This window comes from Carassius gibelio, chromosome A19 (assembly GCF_023724105.1).
Source record: "Carassius gibelio isolate Cgi1373 ecotype wild population from Czech Republic chromosome A19, carGib1.2-hapl.c, whole genome shotgun sequence".
Lineage (NCBI taxonomy): Eukaryota > Metazoa > Chordata > Actinopteri > Cypriniformes > Cyprinidae > Carassius > Carassius gibelio.
In genome coordinates, this window is record NC_068389.1 from 14,776,404 (window position 1) to 14,802,718 (window position 26,315).

A 26,315-nucleotide genomic window follows, 5' to 3' on the forward strand; every position below is an offset into this window, starting at 1 on the left:
GTAGAGCAAATTTAGGCATAACAATATTATAATGTACAGTATAATTGGCATCATATTTATTTTGGTATTTAGATATAACTGCAGGCATATTTATTTTGAGCTTTAGTAAAAGGAAAAATTAGCATGCATAATTAAATGTCCATTTGCGATATGTTAAAAATCTCTGGTACAGTGGGCAGCTATATATCCAGCACCTAGGGGTTCAGTGCCTTGCTCAAGGGCACTTCAGTAATGGGTATTGAGGGTTCAAGAGAATGCTGTTAACTCCCTCTCCCAGACTAACCATTAGGCCACAGCTGCCCCAATATTGTGCATCCCTACTTACAGTAAATGGTCAATTAAAACCACATTTGACCTATAGTGTGTCATTTTTCATGTAAGTCAGATAGTCTTTTCCTGTCTAAGTGGGCAGTTCTTGGCCAGAATAAGGAGCAAATATTATGCTAATAGTCAAAGTCTGGCTCTATGAGATGGCGGTGGATAACTTCATAAAGCTTTATGAAGTTATGCACTACTGTCTTGTCAGACTCCCCAACTTTCCAGGAGCTTTGATTAATGGGGATGGATAACACTTCCCAGACAAGACCGTAATCCATCATGGCATGCTGTGTGAACCAGACCTATTGACAGACCTTAGAGTTTTCTCACTCAGCCCCTGCTGACATCCAATATAAGTGTGGTGGGTCAATAACACTATATGCCCCCTGGTGCTAAGCATTGTCCCCAAGGATTCTGACAGCCTTGGCTTTCCTGTTGTCTCTCTTAGTAAAGACAATTTCACAGAACAGAGTTTTACCAGCAAAAAACCATTTGACTCCAAAGCTGAAACTTCAATTAAATGTCCTGGAGAATTAATTAGTCTCAAGGCTTTTAGCTCAGTGTGATTTTGTATCTTCCAGTGGTGGAGTAATCACTGACTGTCATGTAATAATAACTCAGCTTGCAGCTTCTGCATATTCCATGGAGCGCTCTCTTCCTCTGTGCACGCTTCATTTCTCCCAATTAGATGACATTGCGGCACTATTAGAGGGTTGAGGAAAACTGAGGCATTACTTTGACATAACTTACTCTGCCAATCAGAGAAAAGTAAGTCAAATACTCAGGTCAAAGCAACAGCAGCTGAAGCCGCCAGCTCCTACTGAGTCATAAGTCAAAGACACTGAAGCCCACCGAGCTCAGCAGGTTAAATGAAACATAAATAAAACTCTGCTGTGAACTAACTGAGCAAGAGAATTTGAAGTCTTGAAAAATGTTTTTTCTTTCTTTCTTTTTTTTTTTAAAGCATAAATATAAAAAAAATTAATAACATTTATGAAAGGTGCTTTCCGCCTTAGTGTACTGTTAGTAGTAATACAGTAATTCAACTTTTCATTTGACACATGCAAATTTATAAATTGTAATGTGATATTATATCTCACAACTACAACTATAGTTTTATAAGTGTGACTTTTGTATCTCCCAATTCAATTTATATCTAACAATTAAAAATTTTCTCTTGAAATAACCTTTTTTAGTTATTTAAATAGCTTATTAGTTATGAGGTGGACAGATGTCCAAAACAGACTTCCGTAATTTGTTTAAAAAAAAGAAAAAGAAAAAAAAAGTATTTTACACAATTTTCTGAAGAAATATTATTTGAAATAGTTTTTTAAAGAGGTTTATTATAACATTGAACATTTTTCTGCAAACTTCTTGTAAAAATTCAATTAAAAAAAAACTATCATTACCGATTTCATAAAAAACCTCCATCATATAATTCCTCTCATTCATCCAGCAAAACCCAAATCATTGTTTACAGTATATAGCTCTAAAATTTGAATCAAGCAGACCATACTGAGACACCTTAATCTGTAATTATCCACACAAACATATGCAAATATGCAAATCTGAGAGCAGCAGGCTGGGCGGACCTCAGCAGAGCGTGACGGATTCTCTGCCAAAGCCCTCTGTTAAAGTGGGGTACAGATTTAGTGGGGTGAACAGGCCAGCTGGGAGGGTTTAGATGAATCAACTTCTCTATCTCTATCTCCAATAATCTATTTATTGAAAATAATGGCTGTGCCAGGTGAGGCACTGGTTCCTTGATGCTTTCCCGATACATAGCAAAGACGAAAGAGAACTTCTGCTTTTGTTTTTGAATGTCACAAGGGTTTTGTAAACGCATTCCATATTTCGACCTTTACTGTTTATTATACTTTAACTGTGCCCATGCCCAACCGAGAAAGCCATTTTAATAGGCTATTATTGTAAGGATCTATATAAGGTTTTAGATATCTTAATGAAACTACAGGTGCAGCACATACTGTCAATGCATTACCAACAAGCATTGTGGTGCTGCCATGGTACAGTGTAGTATCATCACCACGCTGATGTCTCTACCAGGTTTCTTCTGTAGTTGAACAGAATAGTTCACTCAAACATTATACTACATCTTTATTTTCTTTTTTTTCACTCTAGTCCTGTATGTGGCAGAAATGATGATGGTGTATAGAAATAGCAGAAGAAGCAGGTGAACGTTTCTGCCACCTACAGAACTGGAGTATGAAGAAAATGATGACAGTACTTCCATTTTTGAGTAACCATCACTTTAACCAACAACATTTTCTTGGTTGACCAGTTTTACTAAAAATACATTGCTGGTTGACCAGCTTTTTTGGTAAAGGGCATGGCTATTGTGGTCCAGCAGCTAGAACACTAGCATTTGAGTGAGGATCAGTTTTCAGGTCTTTTCAGCAGGGTTATCTAATTAATGAATTATTCAAAACTGGTTTTTGATAATGGCTCTCAATCCAAACTGTATTTCCTGTTGCAGACTGAGAAGCACTGAGATGACACTGATTTTCCACTTGTTCTGAAGCGACCTATTAACCCCACTCGATGTTATAAGCCAAAGCTTTCTACTGCTTTGAGCACAAGTGTCACATTTCCGATATTCTGTCACTAATGCCCACACAATCAATTCATCAAACAACCATCCATCCACCCACACAAGGTCAGGCCACAAAAGAGTCTAGCGTCTATCATTTGAAGGGACATCTTACCAAGTATTTGGAAGCTAACGGTTATGAAAGCCATTGTTTATAGCCTCCTGCTGTCACATTGTCCGCACAGAGTGAAGAAATTTAGAACTGTGACGAGTTAATTTATTTCTAATCTTTTTGCTGATGTGCATTTATGGCATTGTGAAATCTGAATCCGATATTTGTGTCTCAAGCCAAAAATGTGATCCTCCATTGGGTTGGGTGCGGCAAATCTTGTATATCTTTGAATTCAAGCTTTGATTGCTTTAAATTTTTGTGTTCAGCCTGTCAGATCTTTTTCCACAATCATCTAAACCACAAGAAAATGCAGCAGGGAATGAAACATGCTTTAGTTTGGCATTTGAGATTGTGTCAGGAATTGATTGACAGGCCCAAATTTGAAGAAATCGCATCGGTTTTATTTCACACTTATAAGCTTGTATTAACATCATAGCTAAACTTTTGGAGAACAATTAGACAAATACTTGTTTATGTTACATAGCCAGTTTTAAGTTTGCTACGAGTCTGAAACAGCTCAAAAGATCATGATCTCTGCTTAGGATTTAATTTAGTGTTAGGAAATTAAAGAAAATGTCAGATTGATTGAGAAGCCAAGTCTGTAGCAGTTTTGCAATGGTTGGCTGTATTTTAACACCTCAACTAGAAGGCATGTGATGCAACAGCTTCATTGATTGCAGAACACTACATGTATAACCAGCTCAAAATGGATTGAACAGTTGTATGAAACGGTGTTCAGTGTTTTGTTGTTCATCTTTCTAGATTTCGGTCATTTAGAAAGTGTAAGTCCAGTGAGCTACAATCAGTTTACAGCTATTAATGGAAAACAAATAAGTAAACATTTGTTTGTCTGCGGGTGGGTCCCATACACCACTGGACCGCTCACTGTGTGCATGCAGAATAGACTAACTAGAACACTATAATGGGAGCATTTATCTCATTACATCAATAGCATGCTTCACTTGTACATGCACTCAAATTCTAATATTAGATATTAGTTATTAGTCATTAAATATTTAAAGAATTAGGCCTATATGCACTTTTTCAATACTGTATATAGTGGTCCACTGGGGGCAAGACAAGGCTTAAAACATTAAATGTGCAATGTACTTAGTTTAACTTAATCCAAAGGATATCTGGAATAGGTATACATGATACTTGCCCAGTCTGGTAATACAAAACATGGCCAAAATTATAGACACCCACTTCCAATTAACAGTTTTGGCTATTCCAGTAACTGGTTTTGAAGATAAATCCTCACCATGCACATATGGTTGTGGGTTTTGGGTTCTTTTAGAACATATAATTATAGTATGTTCTGTAACAAGGGGATTTTTTTGTTATGAATGTGCTGCATATTTGAGTAGTATGAGCACATGGCCATGATTATCATTGCACATTTACACACTTCAGGGGTTATGTGAATGAATACTGAATGATGCAATTCTGTGTAAAAAAAAAAAAAAAAAAAAAAACGCCTCTCACATGTGCCTGAGATCAAAGTAGCTCTAATAGAGCATGTTGATGCTTATTAATGGGCCTCTTTGTCAGGACTGAGCTCTACAGACTTTCAGCAAAGTGGCCTAAAATTGCAACATAATTGGGCCATCTATGAGAGTGAGGCCAAACATTAATTCCCTTCCTCCCAAAAGGCTCTCCCTCTCTCCCTGTACCTGTCTTTCTTTATAACCACTCATAACAGTTAATTTGATATTGCACTAATGTTTAGTAGTAGCAGGGAAACTTTAATTGTTTGCTAAACAAAATCAAGATAACAGGATTTTTTTTTTTTAAATAGTTTTTACAAACCCGATTTCAAAAAAGTTGTGAATAAAAAACAGAATGCAATGATGTGGAAGTTTCAAATTTCAATATTTTATTCAGAATACAACATAGATGACATATCACATGTTTAAACTGAGAAAATGTATCATTTTAAGGGAAAAATAAGTTGATTTTAAATTTAATGTCATCAACACGTCTAAAAAAGTTAACCAGTTAACCACTGTGTGACTGAGGAGACAAGTTGCTCAAATTTAGGAATAGGAATATTGTCCCATTCTTGTCTAATACAGGCTTCTAGTTGCTCAACTGTCTTAGGTCTTCTCTGTCACATCTTCCTCTTTATGATGCGCCAAATGTTTTTTATTTGTAAAAGATCTGGACTGCAGGCTGGCCATTTCAGTACCCGGATCCTTCTATGCAACCATGATGTTGTAATTGATGCAGTATGTGGTCTGGCATTGTCATGTTGGAAAATGCAAGGTCTTCCCTGAAATAGACAACGTCTGGATGGGATCATATGATGTTCTAGAACTTGGATATACCGTTCAGAATTGATGGTGCCTTTCCAGATGTGTAAGCTGCCCATGGCAAATGCACTCATGCAACCCCACACCATCAGAGATGCAGACTTCTGAACTGAGCACTGATAACAACTTGGGTTGTCCTTGTCCTCTTTAGACAAGGATGACATGGTGTCCCAGTTTTCCAAAAATAACTTAAATTTTTGATTTGTCTGACCACAGAACAGTTTTTTTTTTCACTTTGCCACAGTCCATTTTAAATGAGCTTTGGCCCAGAGAAAATGCCTTCACTTCTGGATCATGTTTCGATATGGCTTCTTTTTTGACCTATTGACTCCTGAGCCCATGATGTGATTTCTATTACAGTAGCATTCCTGTATGTGATGCAGTGCCATCTAAGGGCCCGAAGATCACGGGCATCCAGTATGGTTTTCCGGCCTTGACCCTTAACTCTTAATCTTTGGATTATATTATACACTGTAAATGATGATAACTTCAAACTCTTTGCAATTTTTCTCTGAGAAACTCCTTTCTGATATTGCTCCACTATTTTTTCAATTGCATTGAGGGAATTGGTGATCCTCTGCCCATCTTGACTTCTGAGAGACACAGCCACTCTGAGAGGTTCTTTTTATACCCAATCATGTTGCCAATTGACCTAATAAGTTGCAAATTAGTCCTCCAGCTGTTCCTTATTTGTACATTGAACTTTTCCGGCCTCTTATTACTACCTGTCCCAACTTTTTTGGAATGCGTAGCTCTCATGAATTTTTTTTTTTTTTTGTAAAAAAAAAACACTTTTTATATATATGTCTTGTAGGACTTACTCTTATTCTTGTTGCAGCTAGTCAAATTCCTGGGCACACAACATATATTTATTGTTTTTAATAATATATTGTGTCTATTTAAAATTATAGAGAGGTACGTATGTATATCTGTAGTTTGGCCCAGCAGTAGTGAAATATAGTTGACACCTTGTGCTGTTCTGTATAGACATTGGGGGATTCTATAGAAAGTCAGTGATTATGGCAAAACGAGGCATGGGAGTTGCGGGAAAGAAATACAGATTCACAGACTGAGAAAATGGAGTGAGAGGTGAGATCGATACAGAACGGGACAGTGTAGGATAGTCTGGACTTGTTCATGTCCACTGTCCAATGAAGAGGTGTTTAATGAGAACTCAGGGAGAGAAAAAAAGAGACAGCGAGGGAGTGAAGGAGACAGCAAACCTGAGAAATTGGATGTGAAGTGTAAGGTAGAATGAAAGAGGGTTTGGAATTTAAAACTGGTTTTGGCATTAAATATTAATCTTCCTCAGGTTTGAAATAGCAGTAGGTTTCTTTCCATGCACAGCGAAACACTCAGTAAGAGGCACGAACCCCAGAAGGAAATGTAGCTCACACCCATAAACCAGACAACACACACACATTAAATATATTAAACAGATTTTCTCCAATGATCTGCCATCCACAAGCTTGAGCATTTAAATCAGGACACACCTGCGTCCACAGGCTTAACATGCTCATGCATCACATCCATATATGCAAAGTACCTCACATACTTTCTTCCTTTATTTGACATTTAGCCAGTGAAGCAGAAATCTGCATCTGACTGTGCACTCACATGGGTTCTGAGAATACGCACATACTATATACACATACACATACTCTAGCTGTTTTAGCACATGCAGCCTTTTCTTTTTCAATTTACCACTGCATCCTCACAATTCAAAAATACATAGTTTAAGAGAGAAACAAAACAATATGTTGTGCCTCATTGTTTTTTTTTTTTTAAGTACCTGTAATAAAATGTTTTAGCAATAACACTTTGTTGTAAGGCTTGTGAGATTATAATAATAATTCATTGGGATTGATTTATTTGCTATTTTGTTCATGTCATATTGTAAATGTAATACACGTACATTCATTTACACATATATATAGACATTTGTTCACTTTAAACCTGGAATCATTCAATAAAATGTATAACTTTCCTTGAGGCTTTCCAAAAAATATTCCACATAAATATTTCTATCTCTTTTGTCTAAATGTCTCAAAAATAAATTACTTTTAACATCTATAGATATTTTGTGTAAAAAAAGCTTATCACATGAAATGACTGCCTTTCTGTTTCAAAATGTTTTCTTTGACACATTTTAGTGGCTATTTATTTATTTTTTTGGATTTTAAATATTTTTAAAAACTTTTTATCACCACAAGTCAAGGACAGTTTTTGCAACAGGTGTATTTCATTTTGTGGCTCTCTTGTTGTATTTGCTTACTGGTTGTAAGTTATGTCAGGTTAAATGACTGGTCTATGATGTGATCCAAATTCAGTCTTGTTGACGATTATGCCTTCTTGATAAAAATAGATGCAGAAGTTACCATCTCCTCCTTTAATAAGACAATCTTTAGCACCAGCAAAACTTAACTGACTCCTTAATCACCTGTACTTTAGTGATGAATAATTTCCACACAGACTTGTATTTTACCACAAAGTCCACCTTTTGTTGATGTGTGCTCAAATAAGCTCGTGTTATAAGCTGTTTCCACACAAATACTTAAGTGTCTATATATTTTAAAAGTAATTTATTTCTGTGATGGCAAATCTGTGTTCCTGTGGCTCAGTGGTAGAGCATTGTGTTGGCAGTGTAAAAGGATGTGGCTTCGATTCCCAGGGAACACACAAACTGGTAAAAAAAAAAAAAAAAAGGACCGTATAGCCTGACTGCACTGGAAGTCACTTTGGATAAAAGCGTCTAATAAATGTCGATGTAAAATGTATGCTGAAAGATGAATGATTAATAAGGTCATTGGCAGGTCAAATCAAATATCACACTCCCGGATGAACAATAACAGTTCCCAACCCTGGTGTCATAACCCCAGGTCTCTAGTTCCCATCTATTGCCTGTGCAATGTGATATGTAATTCAGCCAGAGCCGATCAGTTTAAATATAAAAGATGGCCTTGCTTCCCCAGTGTGGGTCAAGGAGAGCATCTGGTCCACATTAAATAGAAATCTGCCTTAATGTCATACATGAGGTGATATGGGAGATGGCTTGAGCTGAATGTGTCAGAAACTTTCTTCCGCTCAGGTCCTTTATTAGCATAATACTTTTTTTTATGTAGATATGTATATATGTTCTGTATAAATATATGTGTATATACATATCTGTGTGTGTTTGTGTGTGTGTGTGTATGAAGTGGATGATGTCTTTTTATATTGTGCCCTGTAGCGCTGGGATAAACTATTATTTTTTAAACGATTAATCTAGCGATAATTTTTTCGATGCATCGATTAATCTAACGATTAATTTTTTCAGACCGATTTGATTTCGATTATCTCCCCATTAATTGACTACTAACAATTTATACATGTTGATTTACATATCTGAATGAAAAAAAAAAACATGAATTCCATATTGCAATATAGATTTATTGCTCTTAAAATTACAAAATAAAAGACTGACTAAGAATGCATTACTTTGCACTTGTATAAAGATAGCATTCAATAAAACCTTGAAGCCTTGAAAACACATAGCTTACTGAAACAAGTTTACTGAACATATAGGGCCTAACTTACTGAAAAAAGTTCTTCTTTCAGATGAAAATAACAAAAACTTGATGTCTAGCATTCAATAAAAAAGGTCTCCCAAAATACTTGTTTAGAGCAATTGAAAGAATACAGTAACCAATGTAAACTTGAGGGCTTTAAGCTAATGCAGAGAGTGCTTTTCCAAAAAAAAAAAAAAAAAAAAACAATTAACAGTGGGAGCCAGCAGCATGTCATGGAGAAAAAAAAATATCCGAATGCTCCACGTGAAGCTTTGGCATTCCGCCCTTTTTCTTTCGTGTCTAATGATTTTGGTTAATATGCACGAAGGAGAGAGAGAGAGAGAGAGCAAGATAGCACTCATGTAGTTTGAAGACTGTGAGTGCACGAGCGCGCGTGAAACTTTAGTGTTTTGCCCTTTTTCTATCGTGTTCAATGATTTTGATTTAATATGCACAAGGGTGAGAGAGAGCAAGAAGCACTCGTGTTGTTTGAAGACTGTGAGTGCGCGCGCAGCCGGGGCTCTCTCTCGTGCGCGCCGTTAGGCGCAGCAGTCATTGTATTCTACATCACTCACCGATCAAATAAGGCTTTGACAGGCGCCAAAAAAAAAAGATCAATGGAGAAAAACCCCTGGATTGGTTATATAACGTTGGACAGAATGTTGATCCGGCCATTCAGCGCACATAAGGTAAACAAACGTTTTTTAGGGAAATAAAAACAGGTCGACGAATCGATGCACATATTTTGCGTCAAAGTATTTTTTGCTTCGATGTCATGGATGACCTCGACGCGTTGTCCAAGCCCTAGTGCCCTGCTTAAGGTAAGAAGCATACATTTATCCTTTTGATCATTTGAAATACATAAATACAGACTACTATCATCCACTTCACCTTGTCTAAATATATACATATATAGAGTATTATTGTTATAGTGAAGTGTGTGTGTATGTATATATGTATGTATGTATGTATGTATGTATATATATATATATATATATATATATATATATATATATATATTCATACATTTTAGGTAGGAACAGGGAACAACTTGATTCTGTGATTAGTGATTGATTAATTTTATGAATTTTGACGTATACCTTATTTCATTGTCTTGATATTAGTTTTATCCTCAATCCAGTCTAAGCATCTAACCCTCTAATGGACTTATTTGTGTCTTATCTGAACAAACAACTTGCTACAATAGCGTTTGTGATGAGGGTGGGTGTGGCGAGTGGGGCGGGGCCGAGAGGCGTGGGAACGAGGAGTGAGGCCAGGTGTAGTGATTGGAGATGAGCTACACCTGCGCCCCACCACCAGTATCGAGTCCCATGTAGGAGATGGAAGGATATAAAACTGAAGCGACTATAGTGAAGGATGAGAGAGGACCAGGCCTGGGATATTATTTTATGTTTGCTTTTTATTTGTGCGCGTCAGTCGCCGGGAGGGGCTGACGCGCTGTTTTGTTTATTTTTGAATTATTAATGTATTTTGATTGTGCGCCGGTTCCCGCCTCCTTCTTCCCAATGAATAGGGAGTTCATATCGTTACAGTGGTGCCGAAGCCCGGGAGAAGGAGGGACGCGCTGCTGAAGATCCCTCGCCGCTGTGGTGAATCCGCGGTGCCCTCGAGCAAGCGAAGTATGTGCCGCCATGGACGCTCGAGGCGGTGGGCCGGAGCGAGTTGCCGGGGACGGGCGAGCTCGCTGCCGACCGCCCACGATATGGAGGGGCGGCTGCCGTCCGTGAGGGAGCGGAGGAGTCGGCGCCGTTCGCCAGGGGGACTGATGGTATCCGGAGGGGCAGGGAACGGGGGACTCCTGCCGCTGCCCAAAATCGGAGGAGCCGTCGCCGTCCATTGGGCGGCGGATGAGTGTCGTGCCGTCCGCCGAGGGCCGTCCAGTGCCACCGCCAGGCACCGCGGAGGAGATCACCCAGCTGGTGGAGGGCCGAGCAGCAGTGCGTCTGGGAACCGGATTTTTATTTTATTTTTTTTCTCTCTCCCCTCTCTCGTCCTTGTCGCTCCTCCTTCCATCTCCTTTTCTCTCGCCTCGTCTGTCCTACCCCCAGGTTCCCGCAGGTCCCCGTGAGCACCCCCCCCCCTGGAGGCCAGGGGGTAGTCCCGAGACTGCACTCTACCCCCCCCCCCCCCCCCGGAGGGAGGGGGGGGGGGGTAGAGCGCAGTCTCGGGACTACCCCCCGGCCTGCGAGGGGCGATGGGGGTATGTGGCGAGTGGGGCGGGGCTGAGAGGCGTGGGAACGAGGAGTGAGGCCAGGTGTAGTGATTGAAGATGAGCTGCACCTGCGCCCCACCGCCAGTATCGAGTCCCACGTAAGAGATGGAAGGATATAAAACTGGAGTGACGACCGTGAAGGACGAGAGAGGACCAGGCCTGGGACATTATTTTATGTGTTTGCGTTTTATTTATGCGCACCAGTCAGCCGTGAGGGGCTGGTGCGCCATTTTGTATTTATTTTGAATATTAAAATTATGTTTTGATTGTGCGCCGGTTCCCGCCTCCTCCTTCCCGATGAGTATGGAGATTTTATCGTTACAGTGGGGAAGTTAGGTCCATCTGAAGTTTAACAGAAGCTTGTGCTTCCAAAGACTTGTGCTTCCACACAACTAGCAAATTCAATTACTTACCTTCCCTTAACTTGCTTGTCCCAACAACGTGGACAATCAATCAGGAAGACAAGGTCAGAGATGGTACTAATTGGCTGATGACGAAGGAGCATTGATATTAAACTCAATGTGTGTATATCACAACACCATAAGTACTCTAAGGAATCTAAAAAAAATTCTTAAAACCAGGGTTCATGTTTTTTTGTTATTATTATTTGTTGTAATTGTGCTGAACTGAACTCTTCTTGCTTCTACTAGGAAAATCATTGACTATGGCCATGAAGAGAAATGATAAATATTACGTTGTCCTTGTGACTAGCCGTGTTCCCATTTTAAATACCCCTTTTCTCTCTTTGTCCATTTCCTTTGTATGGTAGCCCTGAGGAACTAACTGTACTGTATAGAGTGTACTGTAAATAGTGTACACTGTACATATACACTGTACTGTATATAGTGTTTACTCACAATACTGGATATTATATTCATACATAGTGCATTGTGGTGTGCAATAAAGTCAGCAGTTCATCCAGTTCCCCTAATAGCAATTGCTATATCCTGCTCAGCCTTTTGGGAAATCCATATAGTTTAGCTGACCCCTTATTATAATTCCTGCAGCCACTCATTAGTTCCTCGCTGCCCTGCAAAACAAAAGCGAGATGAAATGGAGCGAGCTGTGAATCACATTAGCATAAAAAGCTGGACAGCATGTGACCTGAACTGATCGCTTCTCTTCAGCAGCAGAGGTCATACAGGAGGGATACAACCCACCTTGATCTCCATGAATACTACATTATCATGGTAACTTGTCATTACTGCATTGGCTGTGGGTTAGGAAAGTACAGTGTTAATGCACAGAGGTCAGAAGGACTTCTGATGTCTGACAGAATGTTTGGCCTCCATGGTCTCTTATTCGCTCTGTTCTTTCTCTCTTATGTAAGAGGAGCATTACATCATTATCACTCCTTCTGCAGAAATAAAGTATAGTTAGAAGTTTTTCTTTCGTGTTCTGATATCTGTGCCAGTATCATCTGTCATGATGCCAAGTGCAGAATGGTGGCATTTGGCTGTTAAATTTTCAACACGAGAAGTGCAATAAATCAGGAGAGAGAGAAAGGGAAGGAGGGAGGGATGATAATATTTGTATTATTTTAGTTATTTGATTTTATTATATTTCATATTTTTCCTGGAAAACAAGACGAAATTGCACATACATAATACTTTTGCAGTGATATTTGCATTACTCTTAATCATAGCATACATTGTTACAAATGCATATCGCCATTATTTATAGAACAGGTCTATTGTACATTTCATACAAAGCCATATTTCAAATCTAGGTTGTTTACCAATGGGACAGATAAATGTCAACCTCATTTTCAGTCTTTATGAAACTGTGAGACTAGGTAAGTGGTTCTGGGCTGTTTATTGCTTCTTATTACCCAAAAGGATCCGCTGATCCGCTAAATAGAATTAGGGAAGTACCAGGAAATGTATTTAAAGCGGAGGCTGTAAAAGATTAGAAATCTTCAGCAGATGTGCACAGTTTGTGAACCGTGGTATGCAAGAGCAGAAGAGGAATGAGAAAGGAAGCAGTTTGTCCTTTATCAAAGTCTGCAAGCTGAGGACACTGTATGGAGAAAAGTGAAAAATTAACTGGCTAGATTTTAGAGGTTAGAAACAAAAAAGCGCAGACATGAATTAACTTTATTCCCTCTTTCTCATTTCCATGCTACACTATTAAGTATGACAACTGAAACCCAAATAATCAGGAAAATGAGAGAAGAATAAGATGTTAATACAACAGTAATGATGCAAAATACTGCCTCTTACAAACACTCAAGGGGACACAAGTGTTCCCTAGATTGGCTGCAAAGCCCTGTGCACAGACACACACTGACATATCAGTGCTGTGCCAGCCTCTACACCCAGATGAGCACTAGCACATGAATTCTTAATTGTTTTCCTGGAGTTTTGAGTTCATAATCATGTTTAGAGTGAACTCTGTGCCAGCACAAATGTCTATGGTGACCTATATTCTCTGATTGCCTTTGCCGTTTTGAAAGTTGTGTGAAGTTGTGTTCTAATTATTCTGGCTCTAGCTGCAGTCGCAAAAAAAAAAAAAAATAGAACTTTGAGAAACATATTCTGCAAAAGGTGTCCAGTTTCCTATTTATTTCAAATAAATCGTGCATCCTGCACAATAAATACATTTACCCCCATTCATCTGTTAATCTGGTTGTGCACTGTTTATTTATTATTTAAATAAAGGACAATCAACTTGATCAAACTTGATTGTCATTAATAGAAAACATCACTTTTAATTGGTAATAATACTATTTTAATACATTTTAAAATAGAATTCATTCCTGTGATGGAAAATGTTCAAAGAATTTCAATCAAAAGAGACACATAACATTTTCAAAGAACATTCTTCACCAGAAATGGCCTGCAGACTTGAGTAGCATTAAGGCTGCATAATTTGTCTTATTTTCCTTTCTTTTCTTAACTTTCTTTTTGTGTGTGTCATCATCTGTAATTTTTTTTTCTACTGAGAAAAAGTAACCATCTACTGTTCTTTCTCATATAATGAGTCTTTTTAATGTGCATTAGATCAATTAGAGCATTGAGGAGAGACAGGGATCATATTAAATGAATCACAGTGATGAATGTAAACCTCAGAATTTGGTTTCAATGCAAATGCTGTAATGAGGATAAACAGTGAGCATGAGGTTCCCTCTGGACTGTCTTGAACAGTCTATTACAGTGACTCATTGTCTCTCAGCTTTAACCCATCACACATTCCCTAAACCTTTAGAGGATACCTGGAAGATATACAAAGCCAATTAAACCTTGATGCCAGCTTTATTTTCCTCTTTCCCCTTGCTGTCTCTTTCTTTTCCAGACTGGAAACACTTCACAGGCTGATTATCTTGCATGTGGGAGAAAGAGTTTGTACTTGGGAACTAGAAATGGGAAACAGAACATCCTTGCCACATTATACAACCATGTTAGCCTGGGAATGTTTTCAGTGAACAGACACAGTTTTCCCCTGACACTGCACGAGTGAAATAAGAGAGTGAGGTAAAAATACAAACAAGAATGGTTATTTTGTCATTTCATCTGCTTGTTTCTGTCTCTTTCTCCTTCTCTCTTTAGATTACTGAGTGGAACCTGTGAGGGCTTGGCAGACAACAGAAGTGTGCAGTGTTTGTCCATTGAAGAGACCGTTTCCCCTCTGCTGATAATGAAGCACCATTTCCACATGAGGAGGCAGTGAGTATTTCGTCTCTGACTGTAACCACAGGTGCATGGAGAGCTTTTAATTCTCTTGGTTCACCAAGTGTCTTTGACAGCTATCCCTCTGTGCCTTCATGCAAAGCCGTTCTCAATTTCAGCCTTCTATCAAGTATCAGGCCAAGATTACACAAATGTCATTTTAATGCCCCCAAAAACCTCACCTCAAAGGGTCTCTCTTTGCTCTTTGAAACTGTTCTTTTCATTCCCGAATGTCTGATGTGCACATTTTTTAAAAGCTACTAGACACATTGTTAGGGTCACTATTTAAGACCCTGTGAAATAGCTTGGCAAGTGCATTTTTTCCCTGTTGATGTGTTTCCTTTTGAAATAGGAAGTTTGGGTGGAACATACTAAAGGGATTGTGTCTTTTGTAATAGTCAGTAGGCTGTGTCTCTAGTTGGCTGAAGGTAGTATGAAAGGGGTTGGATATTCTCATTCTAGTGAGCATCTGATTGGATAAAAACTTGTGTAGTGCAGGATGAGTCATTAATACTGTATATTTGGTTCATTTTGTTGAGGGGTAGAGTTTATTGTAGATGTTATGTTGTTTTCAAAGAATGATTATTTTCTTGCAAGTCACCATACATTTAATATCCAAACTGCTGTGATACATATAACATAGTGAAGTGACATACAGCCAAGTATGGTGACCCATACACATTTAACCTATCCAGAGTGCACACACACACACACACACCCTGAGCACACCCATAGCAGTGGGCAGCCATTTATGCTGTGGCGCCCGGAGAGCAGTTGGGGGTTCACTGCCTAGCTCAAGGGCACCTCAGTCGTGGTATTTACCTGTTTCATGTAAACGCTCCTTTAACTGCACTCACTGAAACGTGCAAGAAGCAACATAGTATCATTTTGCAAATATGTCACCACAGTAAGCATGGGTTGAGCATATTGATTATATGTAGAATTACATAGATTTCAATTTTTATTTAGTTAAATGAAATGAAAAATTATATTAAAATAGGTGGATGCTGTGCATTATTCAACCATGACCTGAGAGTTTGTCTTTGACTAATTCAGCCCTGTTGTGCTTGAAGAGGTGAGATAAAGACATTCTTTAAATATACCAATCCTGCTTCAAAATCAGTCAGACATATATACCAGCTAAGGATTTGACTCCAGTGAGTTTATAAATTAGCATTACGTATGTAGCCATTGTTAGAAACGATTAGCTGTGAAGCCATAATTGTATGTATTGTCCTTTATATCTGAATTTACTGCAAATTCACAATTTCATTGAGGGCAAATAAAGATAAAAAGGATGTAATGAGATTAATCTTTTTAACATTTGGAGCGGAAATATTTCAGTATTGCTTTCACGCTATGTCTGAAAGAAAAGTGCAATTACAAATAAACAGGCAGCATTTAAGAACTGACATTTCGCTCATCAGCTCTTGCACACAGGCTTATTTCACTAATGCCCTTAAAGCTGAAATGTGTTATTTGGATTCGACACCTCATGTATAAAACTACATAAATTGCTCTCTAAAACATTGTGCAAACACAAAATAAGTTTTTGAGATATGATACTATGCTTAAAAGCACAATAATCTAGGAAATTGTAGAAGATACAAGATGTAAATAACCTGTGATGATAAGAAAGATATTACGTATTAAGTCTTTTTATTAATACCTTTTGTTTTTCTGTATTATCGTAAAAAAAAAAAAAAAAAGGAAAATTGCTTTAGATATTAAGACTTGCTTTACACAGTAAAGTGTAAGTGTATTATTCACTCCATTGGAAATTGTTTTTACTTGTTTTAAGCATAAATCTTGCTTATGCAGCTGTGCATAAATGTATGGGTTTTAGGAATGTAATTTTTTTTTTTGTTGTTGTTCATGTTTTTCTCAACAAAACAGATACAGATCAAGAAAATTGTTTACTGCTGTGTCAAAAAAAAGTATATGTAAGGGATAATATACATCCAGCCGGTAGAATAACCCCTGATAGAATGATCAGGACCGAGAGAGCAAGTCCAGGATGACATAATAAAATAATTGTACACATTATATTGAACTGAGTTTTAATATTTTATTAGCTAACTAAACGCAAAGTTTCCAAAAAGAGGAAGTGTCCCTAGCAAAAGAACAGTGCCGACTTCAGTTACCCGGATGAGCCTGCGTTATCAGCTTTTACCAGTTGTCGTTGAGGGATTACATACCTCGGAATGTCGCAACTGACCAATCAGAATCAAGTGTTCTATAGAGCCATGTAATAATGTCTAATATCAGCTTGCTGAACACAATATACGTATATATAACAAACCTGTATGTGACTGGCTTTGTAGGTATACAGTGTAATCTAAACAAAACAGCCGAGACCACTAACCACCAGCCAAATTCCCCGTCGTTTGAAAGTGTTTGGGTTCATTCCATATATATATATATATATATATATATATATATATATATATATATATATATATATATATATATATATATATATATATATATATATATATATATATAGTAGAGCCACACCAAGCACGATAACTTTAAAAATGTAGTTCTAAAAGTCATTCTCTACCACACTACAACTATAACGATAAAGGCATAGAGAAACGGTATCGCTGGAATAATTTTCAGAAAGATTTTTTCCAGCTGATGAATGATACAAACATTGACAGCCATTCAGAACCCATCCTGCTATAACAAGCTCGAGAATTTAAAGTGGCAGACACACATGTACTTAGAATAAACAGATGATATCGTTCGCTGGTGTGGATGCTAAAAGCGTTATCTTTATAGTTATCTTTATAGTGATCGTTCTTGGTGTAAACGGGGCTTTAGTCAAAGTCAAGGGGGCCTCACAGGCTGATTGTTATTGGAGTGATAAAACAGTTCTATGCTGCTGGTCTTCGCGAATCAAAATGATGTGAAGAAATCCTCTAACTTTTGCCATTCTTTTGGATCATTCTTTTCAGTTCATTATTGGATCACCGGATTCCCCCAAACCCATTTTTACCCTTGTATTTAATTAACCAAGAAAAAAGTTGATTAATAGTGGATAATATGGAGATCATAGCTCAGGAAATCTGATGTTGTTAGATTACTTGATACTTGGAATCACTGAGATCTCTTTTTAAACTCCAGTCACATGAGAGATTACTTTTGCCTTTTTCGGAGGAAGACGAATTTAAAAAGCATGCAATTTACATAGAAGTCTCCATATGATCTTGTTGTCATTTAATATCATTGCTGTCTAAATAATTGAGAAATTTAAAATCATCAAAATTATTTTCTTTATTATGGGCCCTGAAAATGATGGTCTAAAAGTTCAAGCTTCATTTTTTCAGAAGGCCTTTTAACAGCAAATTTGAGACACCCACATTCTTCAGATCCCACTTTTGTCCATGTGCATTTTGGATGATTTTATTATATAATTATCTCTTCCTCCATGAACACATGAACAGTCACATACACAGACAATGCTTTTGCTAACACAGACCTAACCCTAATGTAATCACTGCAAATGTCAAAAAAGTATTAATGCATAAATTAAGTTTCTAGCTGAAATGACCACCAACCGCTTGTATTCCTTGTATTCCTTTCCATTTTTTTTTTTTTTGTTTACCAATACATGGGCACACGCACAAAGCTCACAGCCATTGATGGTTAAGACTAGACACCAGATTCAGGAAAATACAGGGCTAATAAACAGGGGGAAAGTTATCAGGGGGAACTGAAACAGGTGGACTACTTAAACAAAAACCATGGAAATTAAAGAGGGAACGCCTGATATCAAAGAACACAATCAACACAAGGGATAAACTAGGTCACAGTGGGAACATGGAACACATCTGAGAGGAGAACACACACCAAAACAGTCCATGGGCATGACAACGTACAACAACTAGAATAATAAAACTTTGTCAGATTCACTTTCATCTGATTTGGATAGAACTTACCGCGCCACTCCCTGGACATTCCACTTTGAAAATGTTATACAATGTGGAAGAATTTTGCAGAAATGTCACCACAGGCATGTTTTCCAGTGAGTCTACATTTTCCAGTGAGCCTGGGTTGATTAGATTATTTGGTCAGGCTATGAAGTCGTTTCCCGTGGCAGGAAGTCAGGCAAGTGCTTTCCTAGAGTCACATGTTTTCCTATAAAAGAATAGCTCACCTTCTCGCACACACTCTATGGAGATTTTCTCCAATTAAATCTTTCCCCATGAGATTTCTTCATCAGTTTCAGTGCTGTATCTCTATATAAAAGGCGTCGCACACAGACCACCAAAGCTGACTGTGTGATTTTTGCAGATCTCTGGGTCATTCAGACTTACAAACAGGTCGGAGTATTAGGTTTGCGTGTAAATCCATGAGGATGTCAGACTCAGTGCAGTTTTTACAACTAGAGTTCAGTCTATCCTTTCATGTGTCCATGTATATTTCCTGTCCTTTGTTGCTTTTTGTAATAGGCTACTTCCTGTTCTTTGTCTTTTGTAGCGGATAGAAACTGGCCTCTGCTTGACCCGCAATAAATAAAAGATTCTCATTAGGTGATTCTATGGGTTCATTACAGAGAACTACTTCTGATGTTCTCATTGAACTGCGTGTTGTGGTGACCAGGCCTGAGGGATGTAGGTAGTTTTTATTCCCCAAGCAGAAGTAGACATGCCCATGTCTAGTTTATTAAAGTCCGGTCCACTCTATTTTATAAGAACCAGCTTATATTAGCATGAATTTCCATGCTGTTCACGGATGGTTTATGTTGGATAGGTTCTGATCTGGAATGCAGCGAGCTACCTTTGCATTGCCACTTCAGTTTCTTAACCACAAATGGTTGGTTTGTTTTACCCTCATGAGCTCAAAAATCAATTGAAACACTTTGCAGCTGGCTTAAAGAAAGAGATTAATCTATGGAGTTCAGACTGCTCTAATGGTCACTTAGCACCAGCACTCAGTTTACCAACAGCTATAAAAATAGGTAACTTCTTACAAAATATTTTAACAACTTCTGCAAGAATACCAGCTTTTAGTACATTACAACACAAGTTGAACTCCAAATTCAAATTGGCACGATATTAACTGTTCATATTAATAAACTATTATGGTCATCTTTGTTTTTAGCTACTGACTATTCTAGTATTGGGATAATAATCATTCTGAAGTACTATAATTTTTGTTTTTCTTCTAAAATAAAATAATCCAACAACCAGCTCTCTTCAGGTTGTAAATTACATTTGAAAGCAAGTTGTTTTTCCTTTGAAATGTTGTTATAAAAGCATTCAAAGCATTTTATGATGTGTAGCTGTTTGATACTGAAATGTTTAAACCAAGAACAATACGCCTACGAGTCTCTTAATATATGAGGAACAACTTGGGAAAGTGCTGATCCATCACTGTTGTCTATATGAAGCATAAAATTAAACAATTCCCTCCCTCTCTATTTTTCCCTCTCTCTCTCCTTCTGTTCTGAATTCAGCTTATTTGCATTTATTTACGTACGTTCCTGCCTAAAGATTCAAACATCCAAGTCAGTGTAAGATCAACTGCACAAATTAATAATACATTAACAACCAGACTGCAATTATAGGATTCTGCTCATGCATACTTATGGATACAATTCTTGTTTGCTGAATTGTGTTAGTTTCATAATTCTGGCAGTGCAAAGACTGCATGCTGAGAAAATAAACTGTTAGACATGAAAGAGTTGGGCAAAAAGTATTAAAGTCAAAACATGCTTGGTGAATTTGATTTATCTGCCCATTTTCTCCGCTCACACACTCATGGTGCCATTGCACTTATTAAAATTATATTTAGATTGTTATGTTGCATACATTATGTATATTTCAACTTCTCTAGAACCTTTTCTTTTTGTTGCATTGTAGGTGTGGTTTGTTTTCCCCTATGTTCACACTATGCTCCAGTACAGCACAGAATGTGTGTGTGTGTGTGTTTGTGTGTGTGTGCTCTTGTTTTTGTGACATATCAGGGCACAACTCTGTATAATGACATGGGTATGACACAGGTATTACAAGGAGAGGGTGACTTATGAGGACATAACCATGTCCCCATTCTTCAAACGCTTATAAATCATACAGAATGAGTTTTTTTGAGAAAGTAAAAATCCACAAAGTTTTCTGTGAGGGTTAGGGTTAGGGGTAAGGTTGGTGAAGGGCGATAGAATATACAGTTTGTACAGTATAAAAGCCATTACGCCTATGGAATGTCCCCACTTTTCACAAAAAACAAACGTGTGTGTGTGTGCGCGTGCGTGCGTGCGATCAGAAATGAATGTTAAATTGGTCCTTTCCATAAGTTACTGCTGCACTGTCATCTTTGCAACATTTAATAATCTTTGCAGTGTCTTTTGTTTGTTTGTTGTGGTGGTTAATCCGATTACTGATTGCTGGCACATCGGAGGATTATACCGAACAAGTAAATTATGAAGAGAGTCTTAGCACAGTATTCTCTTCAGAAACTTTCTGTTTTAGTTTTTCAACTGGTCGAGGGGACACACACACACACACACACACACACACACACACACACACACACACTATGAAGGTGATACCCAAGTTGATGTCAAACACCTTCAAGGATAATATTGCGCAAAGCTATTACAATTTAAAACAACCGTTTTCTATTTTAATATATTTTCAAATGCAATTTATTCCCATGATGGCCAAACTAAATTTTCAACAGCCACATGATCCTTCAGAAATCATTACGAAACATTATACAATATGCTTATGAAAAATTTCTTATTATTATCAGTTTTGAAAACTAATATCATGTACCCGTATTCTCTGATGAATAGAAAGTTCAAATGAACCGATTTTGTGAAATTCAAATCTTCCGCAACTTTAAACATATTTACTCGATATTTAAATAAACGTAAATAGTCCTTCCTGAATAATAATATTAATTTATTTTAAAAAAAAAATCTCACTGGCCAGACTTTTTCAAGCATTTCCAAAGCATATTTTAATGACCCTGAACTTTTAATGAACGTTTGATGAATTTTAAATTTTCTGTAATTAGTCCAAACACACATAATTCAGTGTTTCACCTCAGCTCCATGAGGATCCTGAGTCATCCTCAGAAAACCACAGGCAGAGTAAGCTATCTAATGAGTTCATGATGTAGGAGAACCACTCATATGCTAATGAGAGAAGTTGCCTCTGTAATTGCTCTTCCTCTTAAGTCTTCTAATGTTGCATTACATACAGGAGGTATGATGGATTGCCACAGATGTTAAGTGCTTTCTTTAACTGAGTTTCTGGTGGTTTTATAGTGTTCATTTGTTTAGTTTGTTGCCTAGAAATTGAGCAAAGGTGGATGTGTGTTGTCATCCATTCTCCTTCCTGAAGGGATCAGGCTAAGCAGAGTGTGGGAATAATCAAGAGATTGAGGGAAATCCAGAAATGGCAAATAGCCATGACAGGCGAACCAGCCAAGTGGATAAAAGGAACAGGGATAGTTGCCAAACACTAAAGTCTTTGCAAAGACAAACTGTATTTAAAAAGTGACTAATTACATAACTTTTAATGCAGGGGTGTGGTAACTATGGTGACTGTGGGATGCAAAGGTCATGTGAGGTGTGACTAAACAAAATAATGAAAAACTTCTGTTACACTGTTCGAATAGTTTTAGCAGTAAAATATTGGGAACAGCACTGATATCCATTTCTCAAGTGCTGGGCGTTCATTATTTGGCAAACATCCATTAGCCTCTAGTTCTGCATCAGTCAATGACAATATCAGATTCAATTATTTATTAGCATTTCAAACACCAGTCACGTCGTACCAAAATAGATGTGCCGTATAAATTACTGAAGCTGGAGGAGTTAATTAGCCAAAGAAGTTAATTATCTAAATAGTTTTCATTTAAATGAAGGTGTTATGCATAAATTGCATGCATTAAGAAGATGGAAAGTTTGATCGAGTTGATGAGCTAATGTTCCTGCCTCAGCCCGAGCTGCACAGGTCAGCAGGTAAGAGAGAGAAAGCAACAAATTAGCTCATGACGTTCTTGATTTATTCACTGTAATGTCGTGTAGCCATGTCATGATTAATACTTTAGATGGTGTCCAGTTGAGTAAAGTAACATTTTAATATTTAAAATGATTGTTTTGAAGTGAAAAGGATCATTAAAACCTAAATTATAACCATTTTTGAAATGTTTTGACCACATTTGAAATATAGTATGACTGGTGTAGAAGCCAGACACGATAGTAAATGTACTATTTCTGTTTGTATGTGCTTTGTTATACTTTTTTTGTATACTTTGTCACAATTCATGAATATTCATATAATAATAAGTGAAAGTGTTTTGAATTAGATAAACTGCAGTTGACATTTGCTGGCGGTAAATGTACATTCTGAATGGCTGGATGTGTGTTGTATTGAGCACAGGTAACCTCAGGTTTAACACCATTGTGTTTTTGATTCTACGGTAAGACCCTTATTACACCTGGAACTAACATCCATTTCAAATGACAAGAGAACAAAGCTAAACCTGAGCATAATTAGGCCTAAATGTAATGCAATTGGAGTGTTATTGGATAAAACTTGAGCGCATGAACCACTACACACTCATACCAGTGTCATATTGTGTGTGTTTTTCGAGGGCATGACATGCCACAGGCAGAATGAGTGGTGGTTTAATGAATGCAGCATAAACTCACACTGAAGTGTGCTCTGAGCTTTTTATTCCATCTTCTTCACACTTCTACACTTAAACATTGTTTTAACCCCCAGTATAATGTACTTTTTAAAACTGGTGTTAGTACCAATAAGGTCTATAATAACTATCTGTTAACATCCCTGTTCATTTGAAATGCACTTCTTTGCCTGTTTTGAGCCAATCACCTGAGCAGATGATGACATCATGATAAAAGCTGATTGGCGGATGACACTACAAGAATGCAACAAGAAACAATGCAGTCCTGCCTAGAATGTTACAGTGTGTTTTTAAGCAAAGGACAACCAATCACAAACTGGGAAATACTTGAATATTCACGCTTTGTGCAGAAATGTTCTCCAAACTGTTTTAGCATCTGAGAGAAACCGTTGGTGGCACCACTGATGTACAAACATGCAAACAGGATTAATGCAGAGACTGCTGTTTATTTCAGAAGATTTAGAACAAACAAAGTGTATTTACGTGGCAATTGTTTCACGGCTGTCTAAGAAGTATTTAGGGTGGCCAAACAGCCTAATGTCCTGTTTTGGCTTGGTTTTTCTATTGTTTTAACACTTGTTAAAGGTAATGACTGAAAAGTAGTTTGAGTAGTGTGAAGGCATTGTACATAATCGACTGATCGTGGCATGCAAGAAGGTGGGATCTACAAAGAACGGTCAAAGTGATGCAAATAGAATCTATGTGGGGCACATCAATAGGAAAATAAAGCTGAAACCCAGACATTTTAGGCAATTTAGAAATCCTGCCCAGTACATGTGCAGAAAGAAGAGGACACATGGTCATTCTGCAGGTATTAAAGCAAGTCATGTTAACCTACGGTTTAGGACAGTGGTTCTCAACCAGAGGGCTGGGGCCCATTAAGGGGCCTCAGCAAACTTGCAAACGAGTCTCAAGATGACTTTGAATTATTTAAAATAAGACAAATTGAGCATTAAAATGATAAACATCTTAAAAATAATAATAATGACAATAATTATCCATGGTCTTGAAAACCTGCCTGTATGATGTTATATTAGGGAGGTTATGTAAATAATCAATTCTAAAACTCCATTAGCATTTTATAATGAATATGAATTCTTTCTAGTTATGTTAAGCTCTAAAATTTTTATTTGGTAGAAATTGTGGGTTAAAGTATTTAATCCTTATCCAATAAACCAGTAAAGTTATGGGTCCACTGATTATTTTTTGTGGACATTGGGGGCAAGATAATCAAAATCAAAAATGTTTGGGAACCACTGGTTTAGAATGGTTAAATGAAGTTTGGCTGAAGATGGTTTTATTCGGGGTGAGCTGGGAGGAGCTGATGGAGGAGTATTGATTGTGTTTCCTTATTATCATCCCTTCAGCTCGGCTTATCTGTGACAAGCAAGAGAAGACTAAAAATGAACTTTGCACGTATTTTCTCCTTTTTCTCTGCTTTATTGATTTTTCAAGTGAGAATAAATTCCATCCTAATTTTCTCTAACCCTAAAATAAGCTTTGATTTTGCAGGAATTTTCATACAAAAAAAAAAAAAAGTATTTCTAATCTTACAAATATCAACTAAAATCCACAAATCTCTAATTGCCTGACTGATGTTCTTTTTTGATCGCTCTCTTTTTTTCTCAAAATATTTTTATATAATTTGATAGTGTCAAATAGTCATCGCTCATGTAGTTCTTATCTTTTTGTGTGTGTGTGTGTGTGAGAGAGAGAGAGAGAGAGAGAGAGCACAAGAGACTTGTGAAAATCAAAGTTGTTAGGAGGTGCTCAGATGTGAGATGTTGTGAACTGCTGAGCTCTAATCAAAGTGATCCATCACGTTAGGGGTAAGTGAACAGAACAAAAGCTCTCTCCAGTTTTCAGTCCGGGGGGAGATCTCGCCTCACAGTTCTGCCACTCGGGATAGCAGACTTTGATCTCTGAATCTGCTGTTTCAGCAAAAGCTGGTTTACAGATGTAGGTCTAGATGGTGTCATGACACTTTAATGGATGGTTGGTTAGATATATTGGACATGATTTGTGCAAATTTGAAGGTTCTAAGTGGCGCATGATATATCATTACTATATGAGGTTTTTTTAATGAATTAATTAAGTATTGGATGATATTGTATAGTTAATTGTGCGGGCTACTATCCATTATTTTGCCATCATCTGACACTCATTTCAAGTTAATCTTTAAAAACACTAATAATTTAATAACACTGGTAAATTACATTTTTAGAAAATGAATATTAATTTGTCATTAATTAACATTAATGCATTATAATATTGTGATGCCTACATTCGCTCAGTCAGTGAGTTTTTAGTGCAAAATGTACATTATACAAAACATTATACATTTTTATATCAGCCATTTATCAGTTACCAGCCATAACATGAAAATGTTAATTCCTGGTTTATCGGTATTGGCCAGAATATAAATATTGATTCATCCCTAGTTATACAGTTTACATTTTACAGTTTCATCAGGGAATTTTCTGCATTCTTATATATGCTGAATGCTGATCAGCCATAACATTAAATCCATGGACATTTAAAGTGAATAACATTGATTATAGCATTATATTGGCACGTCAAGGTGTGGGGTTAATAAGGCACCAATGAACAGTGAGTTCTTGAATTCAGTGTGTTGGAAACAGGAACAAAGGGTAAGCAAAAAGATCTTAGCAAATAATGGAGGCAATGAAAGAAGGTTTCTGGATGGCCATGTGTGTTGTATTCCTGCAGAAGAGATGGCAACAGGATGCACTATGAGAAGTTGGCAGGCCAGCGGAGGCAGTGTTATGTTCTGGCCAGTGTTCTGCCGGGAAAACCATGGGTTCTGATATTCATGAAGATGTTACTTT

At 37.4% G+C, this 26,315-nt stretch overlaps 1 protein-coding gene across 1 annotated transcript in view; it reads left to right on the forward strand.

The window, feature by feature from the left end:
* Nucleotides 1-26,315, forward strand: part of LOC127935904 (disks large-associated protein 3-like) — a 141,834-nt gene that overhangs the window by 62,175 nt on the left and 53,344 nt on the right. Inside the window, exon 2 of the mRNA XM_052534122.1 lies at nucleotides 14,680-14,796. The gene's annotated coding sequence lies outside the window, so the exon portion shown is untranslated. The remainder of the gene's footprint in view (nucleotides 1-14,679; nucleotides 14,797-26,315) is intronic.